Here is an 18,043-nt window from a genome sequence, read left to right on the forward strand (position 1 = left end):
TCCACCAGAACGAATCAGCTCACACGATTACAACACAGGAGACAGGAGTTCTATGCCAGCAGTGAGGTGAGAATAGTTGCACTCACCAAACAACTTTTGGCTGATGATAGCGAGAAGCTCTAGCAAAACTCTAGTTAATGGGCAGTTTAAGGGAAACATTCTGTGGTGCATTGTGACTTTAGATAATTATTTGACGTTTTTCCAAGGTCCGACACATGTCCTGATTAATTCCCCTCCCCTAGAGGGAGCCAGTTCCAAAGCCACGCAATTGGGTTCTCCACGTCTACTCCAACCTCAGATAAAGGAGTGAAATCAGCCACAATGATCTTATTCCTTATTTACAAACAGTTTTTAGGTAGCTCATAATTTTCCCAGAAATTATAGGAGCTCAGATGAAACTCCTCAGTCAATATTCCCCCATGAGTCTTTGATACAGAAGATTAAATGAGACAATTTAAGTTTTAAGTACACACAAATTTATTAGAATAAGAAAGCATGCAATTTGGTGGTTATATGAAAAGCATAAATCACTAGATTAATCCCAAAAGGAAAATAAATGGCTAGTTCTTAGTTTTACAAGAGAATCCAAGCCTTAGACTTATTATACATTTATAAGATTTTTTCAAAGAATGAAAGAATATGGATATCCATCAAATATTAAAGTGAGATTACCTTAACTCACAAGATGTGAGACTCATTAGCTTCAGTTTAACACAGCTCCCATTATTTGACTTTTCTCCTGCATCTTAACTCATTTTTCTAATATCCCATATATTTTCTGTCTCAATGCAAAAGCCGTCCCTCCCACTCCGCTAACCACCCAAAGCTAACACATCTGTCTCTTGTTTTAAAGTTTGCTACATTTCTGTTGCAATCTCTCCTCGCTACAGTATAATAGCCAACATGGTTGCTCTTTTTCTCAGTTCTGAAGAGTCAAATGGATTTGCATCACTGGCCACGATTCTCCCATTGTGACCAGCAACTTTTTTGGCGCATCGAGGCAGGGGATACAAGTTGCCGGCCTTGTACCAGGATTTGCGCATGTGCCGGGAATGCATGCATAAGAACATAAGAAATAGGAGCAGGAGTAGGCCATCTAGCCCCTCAAGCCAGCCCCGCCATTCAACAAGATCATGGCTGATCTGAAGTGGCTCAGTTCCATTTTCCCGCTTTCTCCCCATAACCCTTAATTCCCTAGCCTACCAAAAACCTATCCACCTGTGTCTTAAATATATTTAGCGAGGTTGGTACTACCACATCAACGGGCAGAGAGCTGGTGAACAGTCGCCGGTCAGACCATGCTGGAAACCAGCGGGAAGGCAAGTAAGTAATTTGAATCTTTTTTTTAAATATGTTTTAAATATGCTTAGCAGTTCATTATGGGGAACTTTCAGGTCCCAATTCAATCTCCCACCCCACCAAGAGTGCTTCATTCCAGCGGGGTTCAGACTTGCTCCCCACATTCAGGGAACTAGCAGGGGACCCCGGTGGAATGAAGTGGGGGACAATCAGGGTCCCCCAGGGGGTTGGGCAGTGGGAGGGTGGTGCTTTCTGGGCAGAGGCACCCTAGCAGTGCCATGCCTGGGGGCACCTTGGCACTGTCCACCAAGTATTGAGCAGTACCAAGGTGGCAGGTCTATTGTGGGTGGGGCCTAGGGGCAATTGGTGGGGGTGGGAGGTCCAGCTGCCACTCTGCATGGTTATCGGTCTGGGATGGAAGTACTGTACATAAGAACATAAGAAATAGAACATAGAACATTACAGCGCAGAACACGCCCTTCGGCCCACGATGTTGCGCCAACCAGTTAAAAAGCAGTGACCCTCTAACCTAAACCAAACCCTTTCCATCCATAAACCTATCCACGGACCTCTTAAACGCCCCCAAACTAGGCACATTTACAACTGCAGCAGGGAGGGCATTCCAATCCCTCACCACCCTCTGGGTAAAGAACCTACCCCTGACGTCCGTCTTATAACTACCACCCCTTAATTTAAAGCTATGCCCCCTCGTGCTAGCTTTCTCCATCCGAGGAAAAAGGCTATCACTGTCCACCCTATCTAATATGATGGAAACTTTCAACAGGCCAGGCAACATCTGTGAAGACAGAAACAGATCCAGCCCCAGCCCAGCTAGCCAAAACCAGAACTTGGAAATAGCAGCAAAACAAACTGCCTGAATAGGAGCAGGAATAGGCCATCTAGCCCTTCGAGCCTGCCCCGCCATTCAATAAGATCATGGCTGATCTGTCGTGTCTCAGTTCCACATTCCCGCCCTCTCCCCATAACCCTTAATCCCCTCGCCTATCAAAAACCTATCAACCCGCGTCTTAAAAATATTTAGCAAGGCAGCCTCCACCACTTCAACGGGCAGAGAATTCCAGAGATTCACCACCCTTTGAGTGAAGAAGTTCCTCCTCAACTCTGTTCTAAACCGCCCCCCCCTTTATCTTGAGGCTGTGCCCCCTGGTCCTACTGTCCTTTCTGAGCGGGAAGAGTGTCTCCACCTCTATCCTATCCATCTCATTCATCATCTTATATGTCTCAATGAGATCTCCCCTCATTCTTCTAAACTCTAACGAGTACAAGCCTAGTTTATTCAGCCTCTCCTCATAGTTCAACCCCCTCAACTCCGGAATCAGCCTATTAAACCTCCTCTGCACTCCCTCCAAGGCCAAAATATTCTTGCGTAAGTGCGGCAACCAAGACTGCACACAGTACTCCAGCTGCGGCCTCACCAGTGCCCTAAACAGCTGCAGCAAGACCTCCCTACTTTTATATTCAATCCCCCTTGCTATGAAGGCCAGCATCCCATTTGCCTTCCTGACCACTTGCTGCACCTGCAGGCTGGGTTTTTGCGACTCATGCACAAGGACCCCGAGGTCCCTCTGCACCGTCGCATGCTGCAGTTTTTCGCCATGTAAGTAATAGTCCTTCCTACCATTATTCCTACCAAAGTGGACAACCTCACATTTGCCAACATTAAATTCCATTTGCCAGTTTCTGGCCCATTCGCCCAGCCTATCTAGATCCTTCTGCAGACTCTCCACACCCTCCGCACAATTTGCCATTCCACCAATCTTGGTGTCATCAGCAAATTTCAACACCATATACTCGGTTCCCTCCTCCAGATCATCTATATAAATGGTAAATAGCTGAGGCCCCAGCACCGATCCCTGGGGCACTCCACTAGTCACCAACCGCCAATCCGAATAGCACCCATTGACCCCCACTCTCTGCCTCCTATTTGACAGTCAATCCTCTATCCACGCTAACACCCTACCCCCAACTCCATGCCCCCGACCTTCTGTACTAACCTCTTGTGAGGCACCTTGTCAAACGCCTTCTGAAAATCAAGAAACACCACATCCACCGGCTCTCTATCCACTGCCCTAGACACATCCTCATAGAACTCCAATAAATTTGTCAGACACGACTTCCCCTTAACGAAACCGTGCTGCGTCTGCTCTATCAAACAATTTCCTCAAGATGCCTCGCTATTTTCTCCTTGATGATGGATTCTAACATTTTACCTACAACAGACGTTAAACTAAACCGGCCTATAATTCCCTGCCTTTTGCCTGCCACCCTTCTTAAACAACGGTGTAACATTAGCCGTTTTCCAATCTTCTGGCACTTCCCCGGAATCCAGTGACGTTTGGAAAATAATCACCAAGGCATCCACTATCACCTCTGCCATTTCTTTCAGAACCCTCGGATGCTGTGTACTGTGATCGGGGCACGCTGGGGTAAGGAAGGTAGGGGGACCGCCACTGCTGGGGGTAGTGTTGGGGGGGGGGGGTTGGTTAGGCTGTACATCGAGGGGATCCAGAGTCAGGGCTGCCCGGGAATTGCTATTGGGGCCATGATCAGGTTGTGAGCGGGGGCTGGAGGGGCAGCACTGCAGGGGACCCGGGCTGGCGAACGATTGGGCTGGCAATGGCTGGCAGATGGAGTACAATGTTAGCAAATGTGAGGTTATCCACTTTGGCAGGAATAATCGTAGGAGGGATTACTATTTAAAGGGCGAAAAGCTGCAGTATGCTACGGTGCAGAGGGACCTGGGGGTCCTTGTGCATGAGTCGCAAAAACCCAGTCTGCAGGTGCAGCAGGTGATCAAGAAGGCGAATGGAATGTTGGCCTTCACAGCGAGGGGGATTGAATATAAAAGCAGGGAAGTCTTGCTGCAACTGTACAGGGCACTGGTGAGGCCGCAGCTGGAGTACTGTGTGCAGTTTTGGTCGCCACACTTGCGCAAGGATATATTGGCCTTGGAGGGAGTGCAGAGGAGGTTCACTAGGCTGATACCGGAGATGAGCGGGCTGGACTATGAAGAGAGGCTGAATAGACTGGGTCTGTACTCGTCGGAGTTTAGAAGGATGAGGGGGGGATCTTATAGAGACATATAAGATAACAAAGGGGATGGATAGGGTAGAGGTAGAGAGATTCTTCCCGCTCAGAAAGGACAGCAGGACTAGAGGGCACAGCCTCAAGATAAGGCGGGGGGTGCAGTTTAGATCAGAGTTGAGGAGGAACTTCTTCACTCAAAGGGTGATGAATCTCTGGAATTCTCTACCTGTTGAAGTGGTGGAGGCTACCTCGCTAAATATATTTAAGTCACGGGTAGATAGGTTTTTGGTAGGCAAGGAAATTAAGAGTTATGGGGAGAATGCGGGAAAGTGGAACTGATCCACTTCAGATCAGCCATGATCTTACTGAATGATGGGGCAGGCTCGAAGGGCTAGATGGCCTACTCCTGCTCCTATTTCTTATGTTCTTATGTTCAAGCAAATGGGGAGTCTGATAGATCAGGGCCACTGCGCATGCGCAGAGTTCCAGAACTGTCAAACTCTGGCATGTATAGGTCCCGCCCCTCTGGGTTTTTAATCAGATTCACGACTGGGATCTCCGCAGTGCATGTAGTGCAGAGATTCAGCTGAGAAGGCAAACTGACAAAATAGTACTTTAGAACTGTTCTAAATCAGTTCTAAAATTGATTAGAACAGTTTTCCCACCAATTCAGCACTTCAGGGAGAATCGGCCCCATTAACTCTGTCTTCTCTCCCTACAGATGTTACCATTCCTATTTTTTCAGCATGCTGTTTTGTTCCACTACTTGAGTTTGGGTTGAGATTTTTTAGCGAACTTCTGAGTTGTATAATTGATGGTTATGGAAGAAAATGTTCATTTGATCATTATTGATTAATCCGTAATTAATATCTCATAGCTGGTGAAAGGACTTAATGGAGGTACCCATTCAATTTCTAAATGTTAGTGTACCCGAACAGATGCCAGAGTGTGGCAGCTAGGGGATTTTCACAGGAACTTCATTGCAGTGTTAATGTAAGCCCAGTTGTGACAGTAATAAATAAACATAGAAACTTAAGTTCACTTCATCACATTTTTGATTCTTCTTTAAATTTAAAACAAAACTCCAGTGATTTTCTAACATAAGCAAATACCTAAAATAAATTCCCAATGAAAGGCAATCAGCATTACTTGAGGTTGCTTTAGTTTTCCAAAAAAACATATGGGTTAAATGGCTACAATTTTAACTTCTGTTCCATTTGTTTGCTTATTAGGATAAGCCAACTGAGTGATTCTATTTACAATATTACATTTTAATCATAACTCGGTCACAAATTCTATTCCTTTTAAAGTTCTGCTTTAAAAAGCTGCCCTCTGCTGCACAAACTAAGGATTCCATTCACATACGAACAGTCTATTGTGAAGTAATGGCAATGATAAATGAATTAAATAACCCACCTATTAAATTGGATAAATGTAGACATTTGAATAAATAAGTTTCATTCTTAAAGTAATATAAAACATTTCACAGACATTATCGACTTGTGTACAATGCCCTTGAGACAATTTGGAATTGCAGCTGCAGATTGGCATAAAACCTATACTTTTATTTAAAGGATTACATGCAAAGAATCTCAGAATAATTTTTGTTGCTTCAGTTAAAACAAGTAGCATTATTGACATAAAGGCTTGTTAGAATACCAGATGATAAACTCCAAGGGATATTATGAAAGTCAGATTGGACCCCAACAATTTTGTATTTTGGCAACGTGAGGATAGAGTTTCATTCGAGGCGTGAGAGCGAGAGCAAGCTCGAGAGTGAGAAAGGGAGAGAGAGAGAGCGAGAGACAGCATGAGCGAGCACGAAAGCGAGAGAGACAGAGAGAATTGAGAGAGCTGTTGCTTCTTTCAGAACCAGGTAGTAGCTGCTTGTTTTAAAAAAGAAAGAGAAACTGTGTTTTCCCTATAAGCTTAGCTCCTCCTATTTAAGCTCATGATTCTATCCCTGCCTATCAAAACTCTACTCTGAAACTCCAGGGGAAACTTAAGTAAACACAAATACATTAGCCCTTCTTAAACACGTACGTATCTTATTCTTCCAGCTACCATTTTAAAGGTTTCTTAGACAAACTTGTGCCCTGCCAAACAGATCAGAATTCTAAATAGACCCCTTACAAGAAACATGATATACATACATTTCTTAAAGGCACAGTATCAAACCAGGCTAAAGATATTTCAATATTCTATTTTTATTCTGATTTATCAATTCTAAGCATTTATAGTAATTATCAATACAATGCAATATAAATGTGAACTACAGACAATATTATTTGATCTGACATGCATGCAATAAATCAGAGAAAATGCTCATTTCTTTCTTACTGATTTCTGATGTCTGTTGCTGTTTTCCCTCTGTCTCTGTTTTTTTTCACTTTCTAGATTCTCTGAGATCCCACTCCCTTAACTGTTTTTGTTTCTTTCTGCCCTAATCTACTTATTTCTTGGTCTAATTTTTGGAGGGAACTTGTAAATGATATGGATACCAATGACTGTAGGTTGCATTTGGAATGCCACTTTTGGGGAAAATTCCCCCCTCAGTGACTTCCTTGGTGTTTCCTTCCCAATTGTTTCTGCTTCTTGTTCACCCTGTCTCCCTTTGAACTACCTATTCCTCATCCTAACACTCCCAAGCTCATGTCTCTAACCATACTTCTTCACTTCTGAGTTTTGAAAGAGGGTTGGGAGTGAGGATTTGTTGGCCAGGATGCAGGACAGATAGGATAACAACACCACTCACTAGGGAGAAGGTAATCAGCCTACTTGGGGGAAAACATGTTATTTCTTAAACATTTTCAGTAACATCCATCTTGGGTAAGGACAGAGTTGAGGTGGCTGATAAGCATGGCCAATGGAATGGCGTGGCAGTTAAACATGCTTTTCACGGTAAACAAAAATGGTCACCTGGATGTTTGGTGAAGATGCTGTGGGCAGGTGAAGACTGACTAGGATGCATGCTTGCTGGCAAGTCAGCATATAAATTTAGTTAGTAGTTGTGGAAAGCAGCGTGAACTTGGCTGCCAGAAACAGTGTGGGTGGGCAGCCTGTGAAAGCATGCCAGAGATGGGGAAGAGGAAGATGAACTGGGGAGTATTTGTTACTCCTGTTGCTGAGCAAGTGATATTTTTAACAGCAAAGAGAAAGACTTTGTTTTACTACCGAGCGACAATGTTGTTGTGTGCTGATGTGTTCTTGTTAAGGTGCTATTACAGAAAGAAGAATAATTTGAGGATGTTGAACAAGGGCATGGGTGGGGTCAGTTATGTTTTGCAATCAGAACAAAGATTTGATAAGCGTAGATTGTGTGTGTATGTGCGTGTGGGGAGGAGGGGGAGTGATGTTGGGGGCAGGGGGATGGTGATGGGGGCAGGGGGAGGGGCTAGAATACGATGACCCAAATCTTCTGGTGCCTGGATTGTTAGAGAACAGACATAAAACTGAGATGTGTGTCAGGACCCCATGGAAGTACCTGAAAAGTTTTAACTTCTGAAGGGCAATTCTGAGATAGAGTCAGACAGATACTTACTTCAGAGTTGATGGCGTCCTGACCTGTATATATATATATCACACACATACATATAGATACAAGTTAGATATGAACTTCTCATGAATCCCAAAAACTACTTGAAAAAACATCAGAAACACAGGACCTTCAGTAGGACCAGGAGCATATTGCTAAAGAAAATCAGGGAAAATGAAGATGGATGTGGTAGCTAAACTTGCCTCTCCTGATATTCAAAAGCCAATATAAGAATGACATAAAATGGACCAGTAGGAAAAACACTTGTACAACCATCTGTATTACTACAATAACATAGCAATGGAATGCCCCTAATATTTTGTTACATAAATACTTACCAAGGGCAATGCATGTAAGAGTTATGTTTAGTTATAGAAATGAAACTCAGACTAAAACTAATGATTTGCAGAAAGGTTTCTTAATCACTTCAAACCTTCACCGAATGCAATGAACTGGAAGCAGGAAACCTATTCCCAATAGGATTATAATGAAATGCAGAGTACAAAATAAAATAACATTTCAACATAAACAGGCTGATACAGAAAAATCCATAAAAGTCACAAGCACCTAGAAATAAGAACATAAGAAATAGGAGCAGGAGTAGGCCATCTGGCCCTTCGAGCCTGCCCCGCCATTCAATAAGATCATGGCTGATCTGTCGTGGCTCAGTTCCACTTTCCCGCCCTCTCCCCATAACCCTTAATCCCCTCTCTTATCAAAAACCCATCAACCCGCTTCTTAAAAATATTTAGCGAGGCAGCCTCCACCACTTCAACGGGCAGAGAATTCCAGAGATTCACCACCCTTTGAGTGAAGAAGTTCCTCCTCAACTCCGTTCTGAACCGCCCCCCCTTTATCTTGAGGCTGTGCCCCCTAGTCCTACTGTCTTTTTTGAGCGGGAAGAGTCTTTCCACCTCTATCCTATCCATCCCATTCATCATCTTATACGTCTCAATGAGATCTCCCCTCATTCTTCTAAACTCTAACGAGTACAAGCCTAGTTTATTCAGCCTCTCCTCATAGCTCAACCCCCTCGACTCCGGTATCAGCCTAGTAAACCTCCTCTGCACTCCCTCCAAGGCCAAAATATCCTTGCGCAGGTGCGGCGCCCAAAACTGCACACAGTACTCCAGCTGCGGCCTCACCAATGCCCTATACAGCTGCAGCAAGACCTCCCTACTTTTATATTCAATCCCCCTCGTGCTGTGGAAAGGGTGCTGAATATCAATGAGATACTGGCAATCAATAAATACTCTCATTCCATAAATAAAACATTTTGACCAAAATCATAAACTGTTACATTGCACAAGACATAACTGCTGAATGAGGAAAGAAATCTAGTTTCATACAACTCTTAAACACTAATCAACTGAACATGTCTATCATAACAGTAGACTTTCTACAAAGCAACTGCACGCCATACCAAGAAAAAGGCTGAATCTTGAGCAGAATGGCAATCATTGTCGGATTGCCACTCTACTCCAGTTTGTTACCTCACACTGCAGCTCCACATTTCTCACTTAGTCCCCTGACTTAGGCCTGCTGAGAAACATGGAGAATAGCTGCTTCTAGAGTCAATGCTGGGTATGAAGTCAACCTGCGCAACACACTTGCCTTAGTACTCTGGCTACTTTATCACAGCTGTAAAAGAACAGGAAAGCGAAAAACAGCCCTTAATCCTCCAAACTCTCCATGCCAACAAAGGATACCTCATGTTCCCCGGGCGACCCCTCTCATGGTGTCCTTTTATGTAGCTTTTTTTTATTTTCTCTATCTATACCTGCCTTCATTTTTTTCTCAGCTCCACCATACTTCCTCTTGACATCTCTCAGAGATTTTTCTAGCGTGTGTAGTAAGTTGGATTAGCCACAGCAAATACACAGGGTTATGGGGATAGGACAGAGGGTCTGGTGGGGTTCTCTTTCGGAGAATTGATGAAGGCTCAATAGGCCGGATGGCCTCCTTCTTCTCTGTAGGGATTCTATGATTCTATGGTTCAATGGAGAAACAGAGAAACTAGGAGGAGGATTAGCCAAATCGGTCCTTTGCACTTACTCCACCGTTCAGTATAAACACGGCTGATTCTCTATCTCAGTACCATATTCATGCTTTCTTTCCATTCCACATGGTGCCATTAAAATCTAAAAAAACCCGTCTCTTTCTCGAATACTTTCAATGACTTGGTGTCCACAAGCTTCTTGTCTCATCAAGGGCTATTACAGAAAATGAAAGCTCATGGTGCACGGGGTAATATATTGGCATGAATAGAAAATTGGCTAGCTAACAGGAAACACAAATAGGTAATCTCCTGGTTGGCAAGATGTTATGAGTGGTGTGCCACAGGGATCAGTAGTGAGGCCTCAACTCTGCAATTCATGCAAGTAACTTAGATGAAGGTACCGATGGTATGGTTGTTGAATTTACTGATGTGCAAAAGTACATTGAAAAGTATGCTCTGAGAAGAATATAAGGGGGCTACAAAAGGTCATAGTTAGGTGAAGCGAGTGGGCAAATTTCTGTCAAATGGAGCATAATGTGGGAAAATGTAAGATTGTTCATTTTGGCAGGATGAATGTAAAAAGAACATTATCTAAATGGTGAGAGATTGTGGAGCACTGAGTTGCAGATGGATTTGGTGTTCTTGTGCATGAATTGCAAAAGGTTAGTATGCAGGTACAGAAAGTAATTATCAAAGCTAATAGAATATTATTGTTTGTTGCAAGAGGAAATTAATATAACAGTAGAGTTATATAGAGTATCGGTGAGAACCACATCTGGACTACTATGTACAGTATTGGTCTCCTTATTTAAGGAAAGATGCAAATGCATCAGAAGCACTTCAGAGTAAGTTTACCTGGAACGTACAGGTTGTCTTACGAGGAAAGATTAGACAGGTTAGACTTGTATATGCTGGAGTTTGGAAGAGTACAAGGTGACCTGATTGAAACGATAAGATCCTTAAGGGTTTTGACAGAGTGGATGTGGAGAGGATGTTTCTCTGTGTTTCTCCACACGTGACACACATCTTGTGGGAGAATCCTGATCTAGGCTCACTATTTAAAAATAAGGGTCTCCTATTTAGGACAGAGATGTGAGAAAATATTTTTCTCTCAGAGGTTTGGAATTCTCTTCCTAAAAAGATGGTTGAAGTAGTGTCTTTGGGTATCTTTAAGGTAGAAATAAATACATTTTTGATAGGCAAGAGGGTGAAAAGATTAGGAACATGAGTAGGCCATTCAGTTGATCGAGCCTGTTCTACCATTTAATTAGATCATGGTCGATCTGTGGCCAAACTCCATATACCTGCCTTTTTACCATATTGCTTGATAGCTTTGCTTAATAAAATCTCAGATTTAAAGATGGCAACTGATCTAGCATCAACTGCTGTTTGTGGAAGAGGGTTTCAAACCTCTACCATCCTGTGTATGTAGAAATGCTTTCTGATGTCTCTCCTGAATGGTCTGGCCCTAATTTTCAGACAATGCCTCCTAGTTCTCGAATCTCCAACCAGTGGAAATGGCTTATCTTTATCTCTCCTATCTTTGCCTGTTAGTATCTTGAAGACTTCAAGATCACCCCTTAACCTTCAAAATCCTACAGAAAATGCATCTTATGGTATAATCTCCCCTCAGAATTAAACCTCTGAAGTCCAGGTATCACTTTTACAAACCTACATTACACGCCCTCCTAGGCGAATATATCCTTCTTAAGGTGTGGTGCCCAGGTCTGCTCACAGTACTTCAAGTGGGATCTAACCAGGGTTTTGAATAACTGAAGCATAACTTCTGCGTCCTTATATTCCAGTCCTCTGAATATAAAGATAAACATTCCATTGATTATTTTCTGTATCTATTTATGGCAATTTAGAGATCTATGCGCCAGAACCACAGTCTTTTTGGACACCTACTGCTTTTAACTTTATACTATCTAGAAGATACTCTGATCTGTCCATTTTTGGTCCAAAATGAATAACCTCACACTTACTTGGATTGAAATCCATTTCCACAGTTTTGGACATTCACCTAGTCTATCAACATCTTTGTAATTTTATACTATCATTACACTCTCCACAACGGGGTCTAAATTTGTGTCATCAGCAAATTTAGATACATGGCTTTCTATGCCATTATCCAAGTGGTTAATAAATTGAACAACTGAGGCCCCAGTACAGATCCTTGTAGGACACCACGAATCACATCCAGTTAATATGAGTACGTACCCATTATCCCTACTTTCTGTTGCTTACCACTCAACCGATTTCCCAGTCATGTCAGTAATTTGCCCTCAATTCCATTGGTTTCTACCTTAGCTAGCAATCTCTTATGTGGGAATTTATCAGAGGCCTTCGGGGAGTCCATATAAACAACATCCACAGGTATTGGGGGTAGGCAGGAATGTGAAGTTGTGATTAAAATTGTATCAGCATTGATACCTTTTAAATAGCACAGCAAGTTTGAAGGGTCGAATGGCCTACTCCTGCTCCTAGTTTAAATGTATCCATAAGATTTCAAGAACAATAAACAATTTCCCGCCTGTAAGTGCTTTCTGCTCAACATGCTCCTTCTTAGTCTTTGAGAAGAGTTTAGATTTCATGTACAAATTAATAATCGTTTACTTGATTGGAGGTTACAAGAACATTGGGAAAAATTGTAACTGCCCACAGGCGGTGAACTTGGATATGGGCAAGAGTTAGATTCTTGAAAAGTCACCTCGGGCTCGGAACCTTACACAATCCAATGAAAGCTGTAAAGATTTTTAGCTGGAATCTAACTGGCATACATCTTAAATGAAAAATTCAACAAAATTTAAAAGAGATTTACTTGTACTCCTTTCCATTCAATATACTGTATTCACATTTCACGATGTAGTCTCCTCTACATTGGTAAGACCAAATGCAGTTGGGTTGATCACATTGCTGAACACCTCTGTTCAGTCCGCAAGCCTGACTCTGAGCTTCTGGTGACTTGCCATTTTATTTCAGTGCCCACTCCCAACCTGTCCTCGGTCTCCTATACTATTCTCAAGGCTCAATGGAAGCTTGGGGAATTAACTTTCCATTAAGACACTTTACAACCTTCTAGACTCATCCCAAACACAACATTTTCAGACCACTGCTCCCATGTTTTCATGGGAGCTAATCATGAATTAACATCAGCAGCTGATTTTAATTATTCAATCACTCTTACCTCTGTCCTCTCACAGGGCTTTCATTTTTATATTTCCTCCCCTCCTCTGTCTCTGCACCTGTACTTGCTGAACCTGTCATTGCTGTAACTTTTTCAGTTCAGATAAAAGGTCACCAGCTTGAAATGGAAACTCAGATGCCACTGGTCTTGCTAAATCTTTGCGGTATTTTCTGTTTATGTTTCCAATTTGTAGTATTTTGCCTTTGTATTACAGAATATCAATACTAAAATTGCAATATACCAATGTTGAAGAGATCTATCAATTTACAAGCACTCACATAGAAAGTACTAATACTTTATATTGGGTGGCGTGGTAGCACAGTGCTTAGCACTGCTGCCTTACAGTGCCAGGGACCTGGGTTCAATTCCAGGGTCACTGTCTGCATGGAGTTTGCATGTTCTCCCCGTGACTGTATGGGTTTCCTCTGGATACGCCGGTTTCCTCCCACACTCCAAAGATGTGCGGGTTCAATTGATTGGCCATGCTAAATTGTCCTTTAGTGTCAGGGGGACTAGCTGATAAATACATCGGGTGTACGGGGAGAGGGTGGGATTGTTGTTGGTGCAGGCTTGATGGGCCAAATGGTGGCCTCCTGCACTGTATGGATTCAATGATTCTATGCATAGGTATCAAGTGATAAGCTACATGAAGAGTCTAGAGTTAATTAAAGGTAAACAGTAAAATTGGTATTAATTGCTTTCCAGCTGCAAATGAACAGAAAAGCTATTGATTATTGACTGGGGAAAAAAATTGAATGGGTTATGCATATTTCAGTTTCTTTGCATATGAAGCACTTCCTTTGGATGGAGCAGTTGAATGAGAAAGAATTATACTATATTTAAGTTACAGACATGCATGTTACGGCAAATTTCTTCCTTTCTCTGGTAATCCAATAATTTAGTCCCAAATGTACAAGAAATATTCTAATTATAAAGTATCAGGAACAGGATGTGTTGAGCTAGCAAAATGAACATCAAAACAAAATGCAACATAACAGTACAGAAGTTAAACTCAAGTTATTTTTATATCAAAACAGAAATGGGAGCTAGTTGTGTTCCATGATTGCTCTAGTGACAAATTAGCACAGACACAGCAGTCACCTTCAATGCTGTAAATTTCTACATATTTTAGAAGAAAGAACTGGAACTGTCATGCAACAGGAGTGACCAAAAGTTAATAAGTCTCACGGACTCAATAAGAGCTTTTAACAAATGTAAATTTGTAGGATCACTATTGCGATATTTACTTCAACATAATGAGAATATTGTTCAATAGGTTAATCGCAATGATATTCATACCTCACTTAGATGTGAGAATGTGTAGATAAGTTGCCATCTTTTTATTTCAGTGGTCACCTGAGAAAGAGAATCAAATAATCGACAGTACAGTTCCCTATTCCATAATCTGAACTCCTGAGTATTTATAGCATTTTCTGCTTTTATGTTAAATAGTTAACAGTTCAGTGATGTTAAATAGATATGGAGATGCTGCCGTTGGACTGAGGTGGGCACACTAAGAAATCTCAAAGCACCAAATTAAAGTCTAACAGTTTATTTGGAATCATGAGCTTCTGAACCACGGCTCCTTTGTCAGGAGCTGAGAGTTAAACAAAGCTATCTAACAGGGAACTGTTAACAAAGGGATAGAGAATAACTAATCTTCATGGTAAAGTAAATTATAAAAATACATTGAAAATAGATTTATAAATTAGTATAATAATGAACAGAAACTAATATGTAATAATAATAAATAATCAAAATTCAAGTGGCATGCTCTGCTTTTATTTCTCACCATTTAGCACCAACATCAACAGGTGGAATCAGTTCCTAATCATTGAAAAAATATCATCACTTTTAAGTCACAAGCATAGGACAAACTCTAAGTGTACAATTTTGTTTTTACATATGAATGAAAAAGGATGGTCCACCTGGAGGTCAACCTAGACACCTGAATCGACAATAGCACATCCAGTCCTGTTAACGCTACAAGGTTCTCACTGAAACATAGAAGATCGGAGCAGGAGGAGTATATTTGGCCCTTCAAGCCTGCTCCGCCATTCATTCCGATCATGGTTGATCATCCAACTCAGTAGCCTAATCTTGCTTTTTCCCCATAACTTTTGATCCCATTTGCCCCAAGTGCTATATCCAGCCATCTCTTGAATACATTCAATCATGTATCCTTACTAACCTTTCCATACTAACCTCTCCTTAGTAACATCTGGGGGCTTGTGTCAAAATTGGGGAAGTTGTCCCACAGACTAACCAAGCAACAGCCTGACACTGGCACACTCACACAATGATACTTTATGGACAATGCCCCAGGCTCCACCATCACCATCCTTAGATATGTCATTTCCTAACAAGGCAGAGCCGCCAGAGGTGGTGGAACAGAGCTATACAGTCAGAAGGGAGTTGACTTGTGTGTCCTTACATTAACTCTGGACTCCATGAATTCTCATGGCATCAGATCAACATGGACAAGGAAACTTCCTGCTGATTACGACTTGCTACTTCCCACCCTTCAACTGCTCAGTCAGTATTCCTCCTTAGCACTGACGGTGGCAAGGGCACAGAATGTTCTCTGTGACTTGAATATCCATCATTAAGAGTGGCTCAGTTGCACAATGACTGTCCGAACTGGCTGAGTTCTAATATACATATCTGCTAGATTGGGTCTTCAACAGAAGAGGAGGGAACCAACAAAAGGGAAAAATGTACTTTACCTCAACCTCACCAATCTACCTTCTGTAGATGTATCTGTCCATGATAGTATTGGTAGGAGTGATCACTGCACAATTAATATGGGGATGAAGTCCCATCTTCACATTGAAGATAACCTCAATTGTTCTGTGTTAAATGGGATAGATTTCGAACAGATCCAGCAAGTCAAAACTGAGCATCCATGGGGTGCTGGGGGCCATCAACTCCATCAAAACTGTACTCAACCACAATCTGTAACTTCATGGTGCTGTCATGGACAGATGCATTTGCAATAGGCATACCTAAAAATGAAGTGTCAAACTAGTGAAACTACAACACAGCACTACCTCCAATCATAAGATCATAAGAAATAGGAGCAGGAGTAGGCCATCCAGCCCCTCGAGCCTGCCCCGCCATTCAATAAGATCATGGCTGATCTGTCGTGGCTCAGTTCCACATTCCCACCCTCTCCCCATAACCCTTAATCCCCTCGCTTATCAAAAACCTATCAACCCGCATCTTAAAAATATTTAGCGAGGCAGCCTCCACCACCTCAACGGGCAGAGAATTCCAGAGATTCACCACCCTTTGAGTGAAGAAGTTCCTCCTCAACTCCGTTCTAAACCGCCCCTTTATCTTGAGGCTGTGCCCCCTAGTCCTACTGTCCTTTCTGAGCGGGAAGAGCCTCTCCACCTCTATCCTATCCATCCCATTCATCATCTTATACGTCTCAATGAGATCTCCCCTCATTCTTCTGAACTCTAACGAGTACAAGCCTAGTTTATTCAGCCTCTCCTCATAGCTCAACCCCCTCAACTCCGGTATCAGCCTAGTAAACCTCCTCTGCACTCCCTCCAAGGCCAAAATATCCTTGCGTAAGTACGGTGCCCAAAACTGCACACAGTACTCCAGCTGCGGCCTCACCAATGCCCTATACAGCTGCAGCAAGACCTCCCTACTTTTATATTCAATCCCCCTTGCTATGAAGGCCAATCCAAACAGCACAGGTAATATGCTATAGACAGAGCTAAGCGATCCTAAAATTAATGGAACATATCTAAGCTCTGCTATATTGACATATCCGGTCAAGAGTGGCATTAGACATTAAACAACAAAAGGAGGAAGCTCCGCAAATATACCCATTCTCAATGAAGGGGGATACTAGCACATTAAACAAGGCTAAAGCTCCTGAACTTGCTAATTGCCCACTCATTAACTCTGCACCTCAGGGAAACTTAATGAAGGTAGATGATTCTGAACCTTCCCAAATTAAACTGATTCTATACTGTTCGCTTCTGTCACTCGTGATAGTTCAAATATTTTTAGCTCATTAGCGGCAGAGAGAGATGAGCAGAGAGTAATCACAGAACAAAATGCATCAAAACAGGGCATAGGAGGCTTGGTGTTTGTTGTAAGTGGGAATTTCAGTGTGGGAGGGAGATTACTTCCAGTAGGTATGCCCAGTGCAAATGGATCTGTCTATGACAGCTCCTGGCATGCACTTCTGTGCTCTTCATTGTGCCAGAGTTGATCCCCACTGGTAGAATGGGGGATATGTTGGGGCATAAAGTTACAGATTGTGGTTGAGTACAATTTTGATGGAGTTGATGGCCCCCAGCACCCCATGGAAGCCCAGTTTTGAGTTGCTGGATCTGTTCAAAATCTATCCCATTTAACACAGAACGATGGAGGTTATTTTCAATGTGAAGATGGTGCAAACGCGAAGAAAAAAGCTGAACTCAAGAGGTGAGGTGACTGATTTTGTCACTGAAACAGAATTTGGCCAATTGTAGCATCAAGGAACCTGAGCAAATTGTGGAATCAATGGACTTTGGGTAAGAGGGTTGTGGGGGTGGGGGCACGACTCTCTGCTGATTGGAGCAACACCTAGACGGTTGTGGTTGTTGAAGGTCAATCATCTCAGTCTCGGGACATTGCTACAGGAGTTCCTCAAGGTCATGTCCCATGGCCAATCATCTTCAGCTGCTCATCAATGACCTGTCCTCTATCATAAGATCAGAGGTGGGGATATTCACTGATGACAGCAATGTACAGCATCATTTGCGACTCCTCAAATACTTAAGTAGTCCGTGTCCATATGCAGAAAGATTCAGACAATATTCAGTCTTGGCTGAAAGATTGCACAGCAGGATTAAAAAAAATCACTATTTATGTAGGATAAAGAGCACAGAAACAGATCATGCCGTTGTTAACACTGGCACTTGAACTTCCTTCCATCCTCCCCCATCAAATTTTATCAACATAACCCTCT

General features: G+C 42.5%; 1 protein-coding gene across 9 annotated transcripts in view; it reads right to left on the reverse strand.

Annotated features, from left to right (window-relative positions):
• Nucleotides 1–18,043, reverse strand: part of tbc1d5 (TBC1 domain family, member 5) — a 478,503-nt gene that overhangs the window by 52,054 nt on the left and 408,406 nt on the right. The gene's annotated exons all lie outside the window — the stretch shown is intronic.

Source organism: Carcharhinus amblyrhynchos, chromosome 2 (assembly GCF_965287045.1).
Source record: "Carcharhinus amblyrhynchos chromosome 2, sCarAmb.v2.hapA, whole genome shotgun sequence".
Classification (NCBI taxonomy): Eukaryota; Metazoa; Chordata; class Chondrichthyes; order Carcharhiniformes; family Carcharhinidae; genus Carcharhinus; species Carcharhinus amblyrhynchos.